Source organism: Theropithecus gelada, chromosome 12 (genome assembly GCF_003255815.1).
Source record: "Theropithecus gelada isolate Dixy chromosome 12, Tgel_1.0, whole genome shotgun sequence".
NCBI classification, from domain to species: domain Eukaryota; kingdom Metazoa; phylum Chordata; class Mammalia; order Primates; family Cercopithecidae; genus Theropithecus; species Theropithecus gelada.
Window position 1 is genome coordinate 45,984,827 of NC_037680.1, and position 19,431 is coordinate 46,004,257.

At 44.4% G+C, this 19,431-nt stretch overlaps 1 protein-coding gene across 5 annotated transcripts in view; it reads left to right on the forward strand.

Annotated features, from left to right (window-relative positions):
* Nucleotides 1-9,375: 9,375 nt before the first annotated feature.
* The window catches only part of PPIG (peptidylprolyl isomerase G), a 61,372-nt gene continuing 51,316 nt past the window's right edge, over nucleotides 9,376-19,431 (forward strand). Inside the window, exon 1 of one of the 5 annotated variants that reach the window (XM_025404637.1) lies at nucleotides 9,376-10,127. The gene's annotated coding sequence lies outside the window, so the exon portion shown is untranslated. The remainder of the gene's footprint in view (nucleotides 10,128-19,431) is intronic. The other 4 variants (XM_025404636.1, XM_025404640.1, XM_025404639.1 and 1 more) reach the window with 4 other exon arrangements.

The window sequence follows — 19,431 nt, forward strand, 5'->3', positions numbered from 1 at the left end:
TTTTTTTTTTTTTTTTTTTTGAGACGGAGTCTCGCTCTGTGGCCCAGGCTGGAGTGCAGTGGCCGGATCTCAGCTCACTGCAAGCTCCGCCTCCTGGGTTTACGCCATTCTCCTGCCTCAGCCTCCCGAGTAGCTGGGACTACAGGTGCCCGCCACCTCGCCCGGCTAGTTTTTTGTATTTTTTTCAGTAGAGACGGGGTTTCACCGTGTTAGCCAGGATGGTCTCGATCTCCTGACCTCGTGATCCGCCCGTCTCGGCCTCCCAAAGTGCTGGGATTACAGGCTTGAGCCACCGCGCCCGGCAGATTTTTCTTATTTTTTTTAGCGTATACGAAATAACTCTGTCGAGTAGCTTTGAAAGTATGCAAACTCTTACTCTCAATTTCTGCACTTATGTCGTGGATAGGTACCAGTTCTCAGAACATATTTCTTTTTTACTTATCATGGTATTTTAATCGTCCCAAGATTTGACACTTGACACTTAAAAAAAAAAATACCACTAATAAATAACCAAAGTGGAATGCTTACCAAAGTTACAACAGACATAATTTTCAGCTGATAATCACTACAACAGAGTAAGACTCTAAAGGCACCAAACTGATATTTGTTGGAATATGCTGTGAAACTTTCTTATTGTGTGGGTTACAAAGGAGGCTCTTGGTTTATATGGTCACGGTTATCGTCATAAAACCAGTTTTAGCACAGTTTTCTTTTCTTTTCTTTTTTGAGACAGGGTCTCACTCTGTCTCCCAGGTTGGAGTGCAGTAGTGCGATCTCGGCTCACTGCAACCTCCGCCTCTTGGGTATAAGCGATTCTCCTGCCTCAGCCTCAGGCGTAGCTGAGACTACAGGTGCGCACCACCACGCCTGGCTAAATTTTTGTAGTTTTCGCAGCAACAGGGTTTCTCCACGTTACCCAGGGTGATCTCGAACTCCTGGGCTCAAGCAATCCACCCACCTCAGCCTCCCAAAGTGCTTTGGATTACAGGCATGAGCCACCTTGCCCAGCCTAAATTTTTAATAGTTCTGACAGTCTATGCAAGATGTTGAGGCATGCCCCCCACTGGAAAAAAATTAAAACTTGAAGATTTCCTTCTAGAATTTCCAGTAGCCGATACATATTTATTCTGATATTTCTGAAAACAGAGCAAAAAGAAATTGAATAGGTGCTGGCATTCATCTGACGTATCAGGTTTACTTTATGACTGACTAGTCTTAATACTCCTAGATTTGGGGGTGTATAGGCAGCAGAATATTTTAAATTTGTTCAAGTAGAATATGGGAAAAATTAGAGTCACATGAGAATGCATTTTTTTTGTCTACTGTCAGTAACCTTCAATTAACCATGAAGACATAGGGAATGGTTAAGCCGTCAAAATTAAAATAGCTTGTTTGTTTGTTTTTTGAGATGGAGTCCCGATCTGTTACCCAGGCTGGAGGGCGGTGGCCCAATCTCGGCACACTGCAACCTCCACCTCCTGGGTTCAAGCAATTCTTCTGCCTCAGCCTCCCAAGTAGCTGGGACTACAGGCATGCGCCACCATGCCCAGCTAATTTTTGTATTTTTAGTAGAGAAGGGGTTTCATCATGTTGATCAGGCTGGTCTCGAACTCCTGACCTCAGGTGATCCCCCAGCCTTAGCCTCTCAAATTGCTGGGATGACAAACGTGAGCCACTGCACCTGGCCTGATTGGATTTCTTCATTAAAAACTTGATTGGTCATTTGACTTCCTTTCTGGCTAGCCTGCTAAGACATAGACATAGTCTCTGATAGCTGCGTCTTAAAAAAAAAAAAAAAAAGACAAAAGAAAAAAAGAAAAAGAAAAATTAACTTTCATTTGAAGTCTTGTAAAATTTACTAGCTTTCATAGGTTGCCAATATTTACATTGTGGAATATGGTCTACTTCACTTTTTGGTTTGGAGATGAACATTTACTCATTAAAATATTGTTTCCCTCAACCAAAGAGCTGTGGTTTTGAGATCTGATACCAATGATGTCCTTGTGAGTTTTATTGCTCTTCCTTTCAAGTTTTCTTCTCAATTACAGGTACAACCAATCCCATGGCTTACTGGGTGATTTATAGCATGTCTGCAATGCACCAAGGGGTATTTTTTTCATCATCTACTGGACTGCAAATTATAGCTCTCGGTGTGTGGAAATAACCACTTGCTTCTTTATGTCTGTAGTGCAATTGCAAGAGCAATAGGTTCAGGACCTATTACTATGTTTTCTAGGTCTTCTAGACTTAGTCACTGATATTGGTTTGCTTTATCAACTTCATCGTCTTAAGAGACCACAAAGTAGGCAGAGTTAGAAAGCAGCAACAGCACATCACATCTCTGTGAGTAAAACCAAGGAGATGCACCCTGAAAACTGTTGCTGTAGCCAAGCCGTAAAAATTACAACACAGGGTGGGTGTGGTGGCTCACGCCTGTAATCCCAGCACTTTGGGAGCCCAAGGTAGGGGAATCACGAGGTCAGGAGTTCGAGACCAGCCTGGCCAATATGGTGAAACCCCTTCTCTACTAAAAAAAAAAAAAAAAAAAAAAAAAGGCCGGGCACGGTGNTTGGCCCGAGGACTCCAATGTGCATCACCGTCACCATCACCGTCAGCATCCTTGCGAGCCTGCCCGAGGCCCCAACTCCCGGGAGACACTTGGGAGCCCGGCCTTCCTCGGCTAAAGTCCAAAGGGACAGCGACTTCCATCCACAAGGTCTCCACTGAACTGCGAAGATGTGGAGCTTAGGGCAGAGAGGGGACCTGGAGGGGGAGACGTCCTGACAGGCGATGAGTTCCCTAGGCTCTGGCCACCCCAACCACGACCCACGTCCCCGTGGGACACCATCGCTTTTTCCCCTCCTCTGTCCACAGCGGCCCCCCCCCCCCCCCCCCCCCCCCCCCCCCCCCCCCCCCCCCCCCCCCCCCCCCCCCCCCCCCCCCCCCGGGGGGAAAAGGGAGACCCCCCGCAAAAAAAAAAAAAAAAAAAAAAAACAGGCCGGACACGGTGGCTCACGCCTGTAATCCCAGCACTTTGGGAGGCCGAGGCAGGCGGATCACGAGGTCAGGAGATCGAGACCATCCTGGCTAACACAGTGAAACCCCGTCTCTACTAAAAATGCAAAAAATTAGCCGGGCGTGGCGGCGGGCACCTGTAGTCCCAGCTACTTGGGAGGCTGAGGCAGGAGAATGGCGTGAACCCAGGAGGCGGAGCTTGCAGTGAGCCAAGACTGCGCCACAGCACTCCAGTCTGGGTGACAGAGCGAGACTCCGTCTCAAAAAAAAAAAAAAAAAAAATTATCCGGGCATGGCAGTGCATGCCTGTAGTCCCACCTACTCGGAAGTCTGAGGCAGAAGAATCACTTGAACCCGGGAGGCGGAGGTTGCAGTGAGCCAAGATCGCACCACTGCACTCCAGCCTGGGCAACAGAGCAAGATTCTGTCTCAACAACAACAACAACAAAATCACACCACAATACATTTTAATATGAAATAAATTATACTCCTACTAATTAGTGTCACTTTCATCTTAGCTTCCAATTTTGGCATTAATATTTATATCAGCCAGGCCAGGAACCGTAGCTCACGCCTGTAATCCCAGCACTTTCGGAGGCCGAGGCAGGCAGATCACCTGAGGTCGGGAGTTGTAGACCACCCTGGCCAACATGGCAAAACCCTGTCTCTACTAAAAAATACAAAAAAAAAAAAAAAAAAAAATTCGCCGGGCATGGTAGCATGCACCTGTAGTCCCAGCTACTCGGGAGGCTGAGGCAGGAGAATCGCTTGAACCCGGGAGGCAGAGGTTGCAGTGAGCCGAGATTGCACCACTGCACTCCAGCCTGGGCAGCAGAGTGAGACTCTGTCTCAAAAAAAAAAAAATTACATCAGTCAAACGTGATCCTCAGTCAAAAATATATCATTAACAAAAAGCACTTGGCACTTAACAGATGATTGAAAAATGTCACCCTCCCCACCCTCATTTTTTCTAAAATCTTAGCTGCAGTAAATACTTAATTGTCCTCCCCATCCACCTTTCAGGGGGTGGGAGGTAAATCACGTTTAATGTGAACAAGAGACAAAAAGAAAAACCCTTTAGGTACTTGCCTACCCCCCACGTTTGCCGCTCCAAAGGAAAACCTGCTCTATTCAGTTTTGTTTTCCCACCACTGAGGCAAGCCTTCCTTTCACACTATGAAGACATAAATTACCAACACCAGGTGAAGCCTGACCACTGCATTAATGGACGCTAAAAGACACTGTCTTCAGGGGACATTAACATCAGACTTCGGAGAAGTAATCTATAGGAAAAATTTAACCCCACAGGAACATTAACCATAAACCCTGCAAAAAGGAAAAAAATCTTGAAAGTCATGGCCAGAACACCGACAGAGTTGGGCTCCATGGCAGCAACTCCATGATTGGCAGAGCCTGTGGGAGTCCACCATCATCTGTCAGTCTGTCCAGTGGTCCATGCCTCAGAGCTCACACAACTGCCTGTACCGAACCTCATGCCTGTAGCAAATGATGCCAATGCAGCAAATGCAATTGGGCACTGAGACACATCTAGCTTCTGGATGCTCACTTCCTGACAGCTGGCAGTCCACACTTTTTTTTTTTTAACAGCTTTACTGAGATTTAATTTACATCCCATAGAATTCACCCATTTAAAGTGTACAATTCAATGGCTTTTTAGTATATTCACAGAGTTGAGAAACTATCGCTAACATTTAGAACATTTTCATAACTCCAAAAAGAAACCCTGTAACCATTAGCAGTCACTCCCCATGTCTCCCTCACCCCCTCCTGTCCTCCAATACTCTAGACAACCACTAATCTCAGGCAATAATTTTGTACAGCAGTGATTTGGGTTGCTTGGAACTAGATCAACTGATAATAGATCTGAGATGAAGGTAATCTGAATGCACAGCATAGAAGGGGTTTTCAAACAAATGTGAGAAAAACATAGAGATGAAACAGCATGATCCGAGTCATTGCCTTCCAGTCAAAAAATACCAGGAACACATATAGTTAAATAAAGTTGGGTTTATTGACTGGTTGCAATGAAGTAGGCTGTATCCTAAGAGGTGTCTCCACAAGAAGGTGTTAGAAAGATGTAATTATAGCATTGAGTCTTGGCCAGGCACAGTGGCTCACACCTGTAATCCCAGCACTTTGGGAGACTGAGATAGGCAGATCACTTGAGGTCAGGAGCTCCAGACCACCTTGGCCAACATGGTGAAACCCCATCTCTACTAAAAATACAAAAATTAGCTGAGCATGGAGGCACATGCTTATAATCCCAGCTACTTGGGAGGTTGAGGTGGGAGGATCACTTGAACCTGGGAGGCAGAGGTTGCAGTGAGCTAAGACTGCCCCACTGCACTCCAGCCTGGGCAACAGAGCAAGACTCCGTCTCAAAAAAAAATTTTTTTTTTTTAGCCTTGTGTTAAGTGATTTTGGAGAGTTTTAGAGTGGTTTCTCTAGATTGGATGCTGTGAGTAAGCAAGGGTAATTCTGTTTTAATAATTTTGATCTAGAAGGCAGGAAGAATGAACTGAGGTTAAAGCGGTAATTGATAAAGAAACAACCGCCATTCATATCAGCAAGGATAGAGGGATGTTTGGTCTTTTTTTTTTTTTTTTTTGAGACAGAGTCTCACTCTGTCGCCTAGGCTGGAGTGCAGTGGTGCCATCTCGGCTCACTGTAAGCTCTGCCTCCCAGGTTCACGCCATTCTCCTGCCTCAGCCTCCTCAGTAGCTGGGACTATAGGCACGCGCCACCAGGCCTGGCTAATTTTTTGTATTTTTAGTAGAGACAGGGTTTCACAGTGTTAGCCAGGATGGTCTCGATCTCCTGACCTCGTGATCCGCCTGCCTCGGCCTCCCAAAGTACTAGGATTACAGGCATGAGCCACCGCGCTCAGCCGACGTTTGGCCTTTTTTTTTTTTTTTTTTTTGAGACGGAGTCTCGCTCTTTTGCCCAGGCTGGAGTGCAGTGGCCAGATCTCGGCTCACTGCAAGCTCCGCCTCCCGGGTTTACGCCATTCTCCTGCCTCAGCCTCCCAAGTAGCTGGGACTACAGGCGCCCGCCACCTCGCCCGGCTAGTTTTTTGTACTTTTTAGTAGAGACGGGGTTTCACCGTGTTAGCCAGGATGGTCTCGATCTCCTGACCTTGTGATCTGCCCGTCTCGCCTCCCAAAGTCCTGGGATTACAGGCTTGAGCCACCGTGCCCGGCTGGTCATTTTTATAGTTTGTAAAATGTTCTTGTTTCTGTCTGAAACAAGATTATGGAAGCGTCTGGTTTTATTCTTGATCCATCACAATCAGAGAATGGCATGCTTTTAAAAAAACTAAACATAGTATTGGTGATACAGTAGATAACTATTAATAGAACAAACAATAGTTTGTTGTTGATCAATGGGTAGAAACAAAAAGTTTTATTACTCTAAAGTTAAAGTCACAGGTAAAGTAAAGATTAATTGCAGTAGCCCAGCCAACCTACCTCCCTGCTTCTGGTATCAAATCCCATTCCTCATACTACAGTGACTGAAATGATCTAGGCTAGCCCAAATCTAGTACTTTAGGCCCACAGCCTATTAGATTGGTAGTGGTATCTGGTGTAACAAATAAAGCCAAACATCAGTGATTTAACCCACATAATTTGATTTCTCAGTCATACCACATTCCAATGTGGATATCCCTAGTCAGTGGAAGAGGACTTTTCTCCAAACAAAGATTCAAGGAAGTAGACCTCTTCCACAGGCCCTTCCCCAGGGCCTTAAAACATTCTGGTTCAGCTGACAAAACAGGAAGAGAGGGAATGGAGAAGGCATAGCACCTCACAAACATTTTGGCCTGGATGAAATATACACATTATTTCCGCTCACTTTCCACTGACACAAAGTATTTTTTAAATTAAATTTTATTTTATTTTATTTATTTTGAGATGGAGTCTTGCTCTGTCACCTAGACTAGAGTGCAGTGGCGCAATCTTGGCGCACTGCAACCTCCACCTCCTGGGTTCAAGAGATTCTCCTGCCTCAGCCTCCTGAGTAGCTGGGATTACAGGCGCCCACCACCGTGCCTGGCTAATTTTTGTATTTTTAGTAGAGCTGGGGTTTCACCATCTTGTTCAGGCTGGTCTCGAACTCCTGACCTCGTGATCCACCCATCTCGGCCTCCAAAAGTGCTGGGATTACAGGCATGAGCCACCACGCCCGGCCCCAAAATGCATTTTTAAATCCTTACCTATGGGATAATAAATGTTGCTTCAAGACACTAAGATACAAAGGGGACAGCTAAAAAATGTAGTTCTTAACAGAACAGACACTTCCCAGTGACACCCCTTACTATGTAAGTGGGAGTACAAATTTTGAGGCTGTTACTGCTACGCTAATAAAATACTTCTCTGGCATTTGATGATTCAGGTTGGCAGAAACTCAGATCCTTATGATGTGAGGTCATCACTGGGTGAGGTGGTACACAGCTGTAGTCCCAGCTACTCTGGAGACTAAGGTGGGAGAATCTCTTGACTTCAGGAGTTCAAGTCCATCCTGGGCAACATAGTGAGACCCTGTCTCTAAAAAAAAAAAAGGAAAAAAAAAGAAGGTATACAGAATTAGACAAGTGAAAAGTTTCGTGATAATCAGTCTATTCTTTCTGCTCTGTGTCAGTTATCCCTCGCTGTGTGACAAAATCATCCCAAAACTTAGTGGCTTAAGCAACACTTATTTATACACACACACACACACACACACACACATGTGTTTATATGTGTTTAAGCCACTAAGATTTGGGATGATTTTGTCACACAGCAAGGAATAACTAACACAAAGAAGAAAGGGCCGGGCGCGGTGGCTCAAGCCTGTAATCCCAGCACTTCGGGAGGCCGAGAAGGGCGGATCACGAGGTCAGGAGATCGAGACCATCCCAGCTAACACGGTGAAACTCCGTCTCTACTAAAAAATACAAAAAACTAGCCGGGTGAGGTGGCGGGCCCCTGTAGTCCCAGCTACTCGGGAGGCTGAGACAGGAGAATGGCGTAAACCCGGGAGGCGGAGCTTGCAGTGAGCTAAGATCTGGCCACTGCACCGCAGCCTGGGCGACAGAGCAAGACTCTGTCTCAAAAAAAAAGAAGAAGAAGAAAGAATAGACTGATTATGTTCAGTCGTTTTCCTCCTTGGAGGCCAAGGAGGGCGGATCACCTGAGGTCGGGAGTTTGAGACCAGCCTGACCATCATGGAAAAATCCCGTCTCTACTAAAACACAAAAAATCAGCCGGGCTAGTCTGTGACCCAGGGGTTGGGGACCCCTTTTTTAAGGTATTGCAGAATTGTTCCTTCCCAACCCCAGCAAAGTGTAAATCCGTTTAATCTCTGAACTGTCTAAAGATGAATATGCTGCTGCTCTCCTGCAACAAAGGGCAATGACTTAAAAGGGGTGGGGGTGGAGAGGCAGAAATGTCCTGTTTTACTGCTGTGTAAAACTGGTCAAGCCCCTTAGACGCACCACATGCCTGATGTTGATAATTAATTTACCTGATGCAAATAAGTGAAAAATTTAAATGATCATCATTTACGTTGCCTTTAAACGACAGAACAATTTAAGTTCTCTCGTTAGCTAGTTCCTTTAAAACACACCCCAGGCCGGGCGCGGTGGCTCAAGCTTGTAATCCCAGCACTTTGGGAGGCCGAGACGGGCGGATCACGAGGTCGGGAGATCGAGACCATCCTGGCTAACACGGTGAAACCCCGTCTCTACTAAAAAATACAAAAAACTAGCCGGGCGAGGTGGCGGGCTCCTGTAGTCCCAGCTACTCCGGAGGCTGAGGCAGGAGAATGGCGTAAACCCGGGAGGCGGAGCTTGCAGTGAGCTGAGATCCGGCCACAGCACTCCAGCCTGGGCGACAGAGCCAGACTCCGTCTCAAAAAAAAAAAAAAAAAAAAAAAAAAAAAAAAAAAAAAAAAAAAACACACCCCAAATCCCTACCAGAATCGCTGCCAATCCCTCCCGCCCAAACAGCAATGGTTATTTATTTCTGACATAATCCAGGGACCCTTGCCCCTTAAAATAATTAAATAACATATGCCATATTTTCTCTAGAAGGCACTAGATTTGGCATCGAAAGACTTGCTTTGGTATTCAAGAACAGTGTTTGAGGAGGCATTTATCTTCCCTGAGCCTCAATTTCTTTATCTGTAAAACTACAAAGAACACCAAAGTTCTTTGTAATTTCTTCCTCTTTCCTCAAACAACACTTTGCTTATTACTGCGTTTTTAGAACTTGTATCCTAGCGTTAAGTGGAAGCTTAACCTGAAGCTCCATGAAGGTAGGCCTTCCTTTCTGATAACCTAGCGTAAGATCAATAAATGTTTATTAAATGAGGCACTTTATTTCACGAAGGATATGGCATTGGTTACAAACGTTCCCAGTCAACGCATCCACAAAGCATTACGCGCTACCTATCAACTAGGTATTTAAAAGGCACCAAAATCCTAGAAGTCCTAGGAGGGCGTGGTGACGCAAGCAGGTGAACGCTGGCAGATGCCGACAACCCAGTCCTGACGCGCTTCCGGTGCGACGCTGTCCCTCCACGCCAGGACTGAGTTGTGGGGGAGGGAGGCGGTTAGCGGGCTTTAGCGCCTTTTCTGGCGGCGGTAGATTTGAAGCGCTTCAAAGGACCGTACCCAGAGAAGAGGAAAACTCTACCGGTGCAGGTAAGTGGTGTGAGGCTCATGTTGTTCTGGTGGCGTCATTTCAGCAGTCCCTGGGTACGAAAGCGGGAAGGGCCTGAGAAGAGGGGCGGAGCCGGCGCGGCTGACCAGGCCGGGTTAACCGTCTTTCCCTCGAGGTATCGGGGCTGCTTCGGCCCAGAGGAGGTCCCTGAGCACCGCAGCAGTGCCTTTGCCGCTGTTGCAGTAGGAGAAGGCTTGCAGTGGAGCCCTGGGGCCTGGGGACGGTCCTTTCTCTGCCAGCCCCCGCCCTCCCCACTCAGGCGCACACCTCCCTCACTGACGCATTTTGCCGCACAAGCTGTAACATGGCGGCAGCGACTGCGGCCTGAACTCTAGGGAGCCGGGTTGATTTTTAAAGCTTCAAAATCCTAAGACTGAGCACTGTTGCGGGGTAAGTGGCGGGACTGGTGGGGAAGGGGGAGACACAGCCTGACGTCCTGTCAGGCTAGGGTTGGAGAGTGACGGGCGAAGAGCCTTGAATCACAGGGATTAAAATTGAAGACTAGCTTTCCTCCTCTTTCGACCTTTTCCTCTCACAGCATAGTGGCTGTCGTGCAGTTAAGTGGCAGAGGCCACTTTGTTAAGCATTTTTGTAAAGCCCAAGTCCAGGGTCTTGAGCTCTCGCGAAGTTCTCCTGTGTTTGGGAGGACCTGTGAGCCGCTCAGGCCTTTTAGAAGGAGATAATTACTCTTTAGGAGGAAGGTGATGATTTCGGAGCTCAGTATGCCTGATGGGGAAGTATGCTAATTTGGCTCTTGTTTAGTCTTTTTTTTTTTTTTTTTGAGACGGAGAGTCTCGCTCTGTCGCCTAGGCTGGAGTGCAGTGGAGCGATCTCGGCTCACTGCAACCTCCACCTCCCGGGTTCAAGTGATTCTTCTGCCTCAGCCTCCCAAGTAGGTGGGGCTACAGGCACGTGCCACCATGCCCGGCTAATTTTTTGTGTTTTTAGTAGAGACGGGTTTTCACCGTGTTAGCCAGGATGGTCTCGATCTTCTGACCTCGTGATCCGCCCACCTCGGCCTCCCAAGGTGCTGGGAATTACAGGTATGAGCCACCGCGCCCGGCCGGCTCATGTTTAGTCTTAAGGAGCAAAGTCTAGATGTGCTGGCAAGGAGTATGCACAGTCGTTTTGGAAATGCTATAAAAGCACCATTTTGTGCATTGATTTTAATTTCTTCCCACGATAGCACTTTCTGTGTGTAACCAAAATTTTGCGGTAGTGAACACAAATACAAAAGTATTTGCTTTTGTAGTTTGGTACTAACATAGTTGTCCAAAGAACAATTAGATGTTTTAGAAATAAGGGGGGCCTGATATTAACTTTCAATAGGTAAACCAGGAAAAAAGAGAGAGTGTGTGTGTGTGTGTGTGTGTGTGTGTGTGTGTCGGTCACACACATGTTTTTGTCTTGTGTATTCCCATTTGGTCGCAGGATGACCAATAATTGCTACTTCGTAACAATGACGGGTGGAGGAGTGAACATTTTATAAATTTTGAAATCGTGCTATAAAATCCGGAAATGATACATTTAGAATGGCTGCTTCTCTCATGTTTTTAATATAACCTGAAAATTTGCCCGTTTTAGCACTCCTTTTACGTTACCCAATTGGGACGGAATTATTTCTATAACAAATTACATAGTTCTGTGTCTTAAACAAGAGTTCATTGTACATTGTTTCACTGTTTCTTTATGATTCAGAATTATTGATGCTCCGAGATCCTATAGGGTCTTGTAGGATTCTGCACATTTGAATTGTTGCGTTTCCTTCTTAAGGCTTTTGTCTTCTCTCCTGGCACTTGTCAGGGTTGCCTTCCCCTGCTGTCAGGAGTGTATAAGTATGTAAACTTACTAGGTTAGAAAAATATGGACTTTCTGGCCCAATCATCTTTCTGAGCTTCAGTTTCTTCACTTACCTGCCAAATGACATTTTGATCTCCACGTTCCATCAACTATGGACTTGAGAATTAAATACTCAGGTTCGTTAAAATTGTGTGTGAAATTGACTTTCATTAACTCAGTGGTTCCTTTATGAGTGAAGAGTGTTCATTGCATTTATTTTTAACCATGTAGTCGATGTACTGTGGTGCTTATTGTGGTCTTGCAATATTGGTGGCTTCTGCATATTTTTGATATTTTGCCTTAAATTAGATTTTCTGTGAGTCAGCATCCTCTTCTTTATACAAAGGGAAAGTGGAAGCCTTTCATAATAAAGTACTTCTATTAGGACACTATCTGGGGTTAATTCTTTAGTAGTTGCCCCTTTTAGTTTGGCTTTTTTCCTTATTAGTTTATAAGTAGAGTGTTTAAACATAATTACAGCATACTATTTTTAGAATCCCAGTGTACTAAGATGTCATGAAGGAATACATAGATAATTAATGCAAATGACCTGAAGAGTTTGTTGCAAGTCTTTCTGTTGCACTATGGCATTGCATGTTTTTTGCTTTTATGTATTTATTTTTCAGACAGAGTCTTGCTCTGTCGCCCAGGCTGGAGTGCAGTGGCACGATCTCAGCTCACTGCAACCTCCACCTCCTGAGTTCAAGTGTTCTCGTGCCTCAGCCTCCCTAGTAGCTGGGATTACAGGCGCCCACCACCGCTGGGTAATTTTTAGTAGAGACAGGGTTTCACCATGTTAGCTACACTGGTCTCAAATTCCTGACCGCAAGTGATCCGTCCTGCTTGGCCTCCCAAAGTGCTGGGATTACAGGCGTGAGCCACTGTGCCCAGCCTGCTTTTTGCTTTTTGCTTTTTTTTTTTTTTTTTTTTTGAGATGGAGTCTGGCTGTCTTGCCCAGACTGGAGGGCAGTGGCGTGATCTCAGCTCAATGCAACCTCCAGCTCCTAGGTGCAAGTGATTCTTCTGCCTTAGCCTCCTGAGTAGCTGGGATTACAGGCATGTGCCACCAAGCCCAGCTAATTTTTGTATTTTTAATGGAGAGGAGGTTTCACCATGTTGGTCAGGCCCAAACTCCTGACCTCGTGATCTGCCCACGTTGGCCTCCTAAAGTGCTGGGATTACAGACGTCAGCCACCGCACCTGGCCCTTTTTGCTTTTAATGTTAGGACTAAACTTCAATTTTCACATTGCTTAAGTGTTCGTGATTTTCCCTGGTTTAATGCATAAATGGTCACCATATGAACTCGGGGTATTTTTATTTCTGTAGGGCAAAACTTGCATCTTGAAATTTACTACAGACAGCATTCAGAGAAAACTGCTGTTTTTGGGAGTTTGTACTTCTAGCAGCAGACAAAACCTTTGAACTTTGTTTTAGAATGTTGGCTTAAAATGATCACACACTTATTGAAATTTGATTATATAACACTTACTTATAAATATAAAAATCAATCTTTGATATTAAAATAATTATTTTGAAAACATGAATGATGGCCGGATGTGGCAGTTCATACCTGTAATCCCAGCACTTTGGGAGGCCGAGGCGGATGGATCACCTGAGATCGGGAGTTCCAGACCAACCTGACCAACATGGAGAAACCCCATCTTAGCTGGGCGTTGGTGGCGCATGCCTGTAATCCCAACTACTTGGGAGGCTGAGGCAGGAGAATCGCTTGAACTCCGGAGGTGGAGGTTGCGGTGAGCTGAGATCGCACCATTGCACTCCAGCTTGGGAAACAAGAGCGAAACTCCGTCTCAAAAAATTAAAATTAAAAATAAAAACTTGAATGATTCCTTAACTTGTGTTTTTTTTTTTGTTTTTTTTTTTTTGAGACGGAGTCTTGCTTTGTCACGCAGGCTGGAGTGCAGTGGCCGGATCTCAGCTCACTGCAAGCTCCTCCTCTCGGGTTCACGCCATTCTCCTGCCTCAGCCTCCCGAGTAGCTGGGACTACAGGCACCCGCCACTTCGCCCAGCTAGTTTTTTGTATTTTTTAGTAGAGACGGGGTTTCACCGTATTAGCCAGGATGGTCTCGATCTCCTGACCTCATGATCCGCCCGTCTCGGCCTCCCAAAGTGCTGGGATTACAGGCTTGAGCCACCGCGCCCGGCCTCCTTAACTTGTTTTAAAAATGAATGAAGCATATTTGTGTGTGCGTGTATATATACTAAGCTCCTGTTAGTTATTGTGTACATTTTAGCTTAAGGTTTATTTATAATTAAACCATTGAATCATGGTTATATGGTGAAAAGTAATATTAAGCCATTATGTGGAATGTTTATGAGTAAACTGGTTTTTACCGTGAAGTTGTAGAAAGTACTAAATCAGAACTTTTGCTTTTTTCCGTTTGTGAACTTGAACCAGTCATTTCATCTCTTTTGTCCTCTTGTTCTTGATCTATAAAATCAGAAGATTGGACCAGATTATCTCTTAGAGTTCCTTGAAACTCCAAATGTTCTTATTTTTTTACATAGGAATTACTGGATTGAATAATGGAGTTAGAACTGTGTGTATATATATCTTTGAAAACAGTGGGGGTAAATTTTTTTCCTTTTTGGTTTTGGTAAATTTATTACTATAAGAACTTAGATAAGGCTGTGTGAGGTGGCTCATGCCTGTAATCCCAGCACTTTGGGAGGCCGAGGTGGGTGGATCTCCTGAGGTCAGGAGTTCAAGACCAGCCTGATGAACATGGAGAAACCCTGTCTCTGCTAAAAATAGAAATTTAGCTGGGCATGGTGGCACATGCTACTCGGGAGGCTGAGGCAGGAGAATTGCTTGAACCCAGGAGGCAGAGGTTGTAGTGAGCCGAGATCGTGCCATTGCACTTCAGCCTGGGCAACAAGAACGAAACTCCCTCTCAAAAAAAAAAAAAAAAAAAAAACTTAGATAATTGCAAGTACAACATTAAGAGGATTAGCCGTGAGTTCCCACTTAGTATTTACTTTTGTCATTTGGTACTGACATAGATGTATTATATTTTTATGTCTCTCAGATCATATATATAATAAGAGCATAATATCCTTGTTTAACACTGAATTAGGCAACATCATGGGTTATCTCTAAGTTTTCTAGACGACTTAAGAATTTCAGAAGTGTCTGTATACTTTTTTGTTTTTTGTTTTTTTTGTTTTTTTTTGAGACGGAATCTCGCTCTGTCGCCCGGGCTGGAGTGCAGTGGCCGGATCTCAGCTCACTGCAAGCTCCGCCTCCCGGGTTTACGACATTCTCCTGCCTCAGCCTCCCGAGTAGCTGGGATTACAGGCGCCCGCCAACTCACCCGGCTAGTTTTTTGTATTTTTTAGTAGAGACGGTGTTTCACTGTGTTAGCCAGGATGGTCTCGATCTCCTGACCTCGTGATCCACCCGTCTCGGCCTCCCAAAGTGCTGGGATTACAGGCCTGAGCCACCACGCCCGGCCTGTATACTTTTAATCATGTTGTTACCAGTGCAGTGGTTTGCATCAGGGTAATTTGTGTCCATCAGAAACATCAATGGAAGGGACACTATATGAAATAGCATAATTGTCTTTCCTAACACTGAGCTCAGAATGTTAGCGTGTTTTACTTTATTCGTTAGCAACTTGGCATTTGTAAATATACTCAAATGTTTTTGACGCAGTGCATTTTCATTGCACTGAATGGATTGCACCATTGCACTCCAGCCTGGGCAACAAGAGCGAAACTCTGTTTCAACAACAACAAAAAAAAAAAAGAAAAAGAAAAGAAAAGAAAAAAGAAGCAAGCAGTGCATTTAAGAGGATAGGCACTACATTATAATAGAGTCTAGTTCTGTTCATGTCTCAATTAACATTCTTTCTAGTTGATAACATCACTGTGCTTGGTGTTGAAGATACAAAGGTTTGGAATTGTTGGAGTTTATAAGAGAGTAACATTTAACAAGGGAGGATCATTTAAACCTTAGAGAGTCAGGGCTGGGCATGGTGGCTCATGCCTGTAATCCCAGTACTTTGGGAGGCCAAGGCGGGCGGATCACGAGGTCAGGAGATTGAGACCACCTGGCTAACACGGTGAAACCCCATCTCTACTAAAAATAAAAAAAAAATTAGCTGGTCATAGTGGCAGGTGCCTGTAGTCCCAGCTACTCGGGAGGCTGAGGCAGGAGAGTGGTGCGAACCCGGGAGGTGGAGTTTGCAGTGAGCCAAGATCGATCCACTGCACTCTAGCCTGGGCAACAGAGCGAGACTCCGTCTCAGGACAAAAAAAAAACCTTAGAGAGTCAGAGTGAAGCTCCCAGAGAGTGAACTCTGGCTAACTAATTATCTGGCTAATTTGCATCTTAAAGAACACATTGTGGGAATCAGTGAGGAGAATCGGAAGGAGCAGAGACTTGCTTGGCATCTTAATAGTTAAAGATAATTTACTCAGACTAGGCAATAATATCTACAAAAAATTTATAAAAATTAGCTGGAGATGGCCGGGTGCGGTGGCTCATGCCTGTAATCCCAGCACTTTGGGAGGCCGAGGTGGGCAGATCACGAGGTCAAGAGATCGAGACCATCCTGGCCAACATGGTGAAACCCCGTCTCTGCTAAAAATACAAAAATTAGCTGGGTGTAGTGGTGCACGCCTGTAGTCCCAGCTACTCGGGAGGCTAAGGCAGGAGAATCACTTGAACACAGCAGGCAGAGGTTGCGGTGAGCCAAGTTCACACCACTGCACTCCAGCCTGGCGACAGAGTGAGACTCCGTCTCAAAAAAAAAAAAAAAAAAAAAAAATTAGCTGGAGTTGGTGGCTCACGCCTGTAGTCCCAGCTACATGGGAGGCTGAGGTAGGAGGATTGCTTGAGCCACTGCACTCCAGGCTGCGGTGAGCTGTGATCATACCACTGTACCCCAGCCTGAGCGGCATAGCGAGATCCTGTCTCTAAAAATAGAAAGAATTTACTTTCTGTTCTTTCTAGATTAGAAACTCGGTGCTATGCTGACTTCCTCATAATGTGTGAAACTTCCAAATAACTTGTAAATATAATAAAGTTACTGTATGCCTACTTTTAAATGCCATGTCCACTACTATATATTTTAATAGTTAGTGCCTATATTTTTGTCCTCTCATTTAGTCTTGTTATTTTAGGATTAATATGGAAAATATTTTATGTATGAAACTACAAGAATACGCTTTTTTACACATAAACTGATTACCTCTTACTGATATTTTTTGTGAAATGTATTTGTTGCAGAAGTTTATAAATGATAGCACTTCCTGATTTTTTAAATTGTATTACCTTATTATTGAAATACAAAAGTGACTATATTGTTGATAAATATTAAAAATAACATTTAATCACCTGCATAGAAAAAATATAATAAAAGTATTAAAAGCTATAGCTAAGTTTTAGAATTTTGTGCGTTTTGTATGATTTTTTCAGTGAGCTTATTAGCTTTATTGCTTATCTTATTAATGATGTAGTTTCATTATAAAAAAACAGATTCAGTATATTATACTTAAATTTCTGAAGGAGTCAGGCAGGTGAGGTAAGTACATGAGGTCAAGTAGACAATAAATTCTAACAGCTAATAAGCAATAGCTAGAACTAGGTCAAACTGGAACATAAATATGTCATCTATTGGGAGCAGACTATGCTGATTGCTGTATAGAAATGGGACACAGTGCCAGATATGGTGGTTTTTTTTGTTTTTGTTTTTTCCAGAAAAATTTGGCTGGGCGCGGTGGCTCACGCCTGTAATCCCAGCACTTTGGGAGGCCAAGGCGGGCGGATCACGAGGTCAAGAGATCGAGACCAGCCTAGCCAAGATGGTGAAACCCCATCTCTACTAAAAATAAAAAATTAGCCGGGCGTGGTGGCACGCGCCTGTAGTCTCAGCTACTCGGGAGACTGAGGCAGGAGAATCCCTTGAACCCGGGAGGAGGAGGTTGCAGTGAGCCGAGATCGCGCCTCTGCACTCTATCCTGGGCGACAGAGCAAGACTCCATCTCAAAAAAAAAAAAAAAGAAAAATTTAAGTCTGGATTTTAGCTATAGTTCATAATAAACAAATTTGCAGCAAACAAATCACCCACAGACTACTACACTGAAAATATTTATTATATTCTAGTATTTTTAGACAATTCTTTTTTTTTTTTTTTTTTTTTTTGGACAAGAGTCTCACTCTATTGCCCAGGCTGGAGTGTAGTGGCGTGATGACTGCTCGCTGCAACCTCAACCTCCTGGGCTCAAACGATCCTCCCACCTCAGCTTCCCAAATAGCTGGGACCACAGTCCTGTGTCATCACACCCAGCTAATTGTCATATTTTTTTATAAAGATGGGGTCTTGCTGTTGTCCAGGCTGGTCATGGATATTTTATTTAAAATTGTAAGGGCTTAATTTTCACCTGGATCGTATTTTTGGTATCTCCCAGCATTATTTTTTCTCTTTACTTTTACTTGAAAAAAGTGAAAAAATTGACCAGATGCTTGTCTTACTGCATCTGGTTTCAAATTTCTTTTTTCTTTTCTTTTTTTTTTTTTTTTTTTTTGAGACGGAGTCTTGCTCTGTCGCCCAGGCTGGAGCGCAGTGGCGCAGTCTCGACTCACTACAAGCTCCACCTCCAGCTAATTTTGTATTTTTAGTAGAGAGGGGGTTTCTCCATGTTGAGGCTGGTCTGGAACTCCTGACCTCAGGTGATCCGCCCGCCTCAGCCTCCCAAAGTGCTGGGATTACAGACGTGAGCCACTGCACCTGGCCAGATTTTTTTTTTCTGATAGAGATGGGTTCTCACTATGTTGACCATGCTGGTCTTGAACTCCTGGGCTCAAGTGATCCTCCTGCCTTGGCCCCCCAAAGTGCTGGGGTTACAGGCGTGAACCACCATGCCCACCATGATTTCAGATATTATCTAAAAATCCAGGAAATCATAGAGGAAAGAGGATATCCTGTTTCTGATTAGTAATTAGTAACTTTTTATAATGATTAGTATTCAGTAGCATTTCAGTAATGTTAGCAACACGGCATGTGAGCCATCTTTTGTTGTTACCATTGTGCTTCATTAACTACTAATAAAACATTTACATACTTAAGGAATTTGTGTAGTAATTTTAATAGTAATTTGCTGTCTTTCGAGGCATATGTGATTTGTCATTTCAGGAAAACTTAATTTTTTTTTTTTTAGACAGAGTCTCACTCTGTCGCCCAGGCTGGAGTGCAGTGGTGCAGTCTCGGCTCACTGCAAGCTCCGCCGCCCAGGTTCACGCCATTCTCCTGCCTCAGCCTCCCGAGTAGTGGGGACTACAGGCGCTCACCACCACGCCCAGCTAATTTTTTGTATTTTTTAGTAGAGACAGGGTTTCACCGTGTTAGCCAGGATGGTCTCGATCTCCTGACCTCGTGATCCACCCGCCTCGGCCTCCCAGAGTGCTAGGATTACAGGCATGAGCTACCACACTTGGCTAGGAAAACTAATTTTAATCAATTTCTATGAAAAGTGTATCCTTGAGTGATAGAATCTAAGTACATCTTGTAGCCATTTCTACACCTGTACATTATAATGTTAGAAGAGTGTGTGTGTATAAATATATATCTTAGAAATTTTTTCTTTATAGTAACAGTACATTTATTTATTTATTTATTTATTTATTTTATTTTATTTTTTGAGACAGAGTCTTGCTCTTGTCATCCAGGATGGAGTGCAATGGCACGATCTCGGCTCACTGCAACCTCTGCCTCCCAGGCTCAAGTGATTTTCCTGCCTCAGCCTCCCAAGTAACTGGGATTGCAGGCGCCCACCACCATGCCTGGCTATTTTTTTGTATTTTTTTTTTTTTTTTTTTTTTTTTTTTT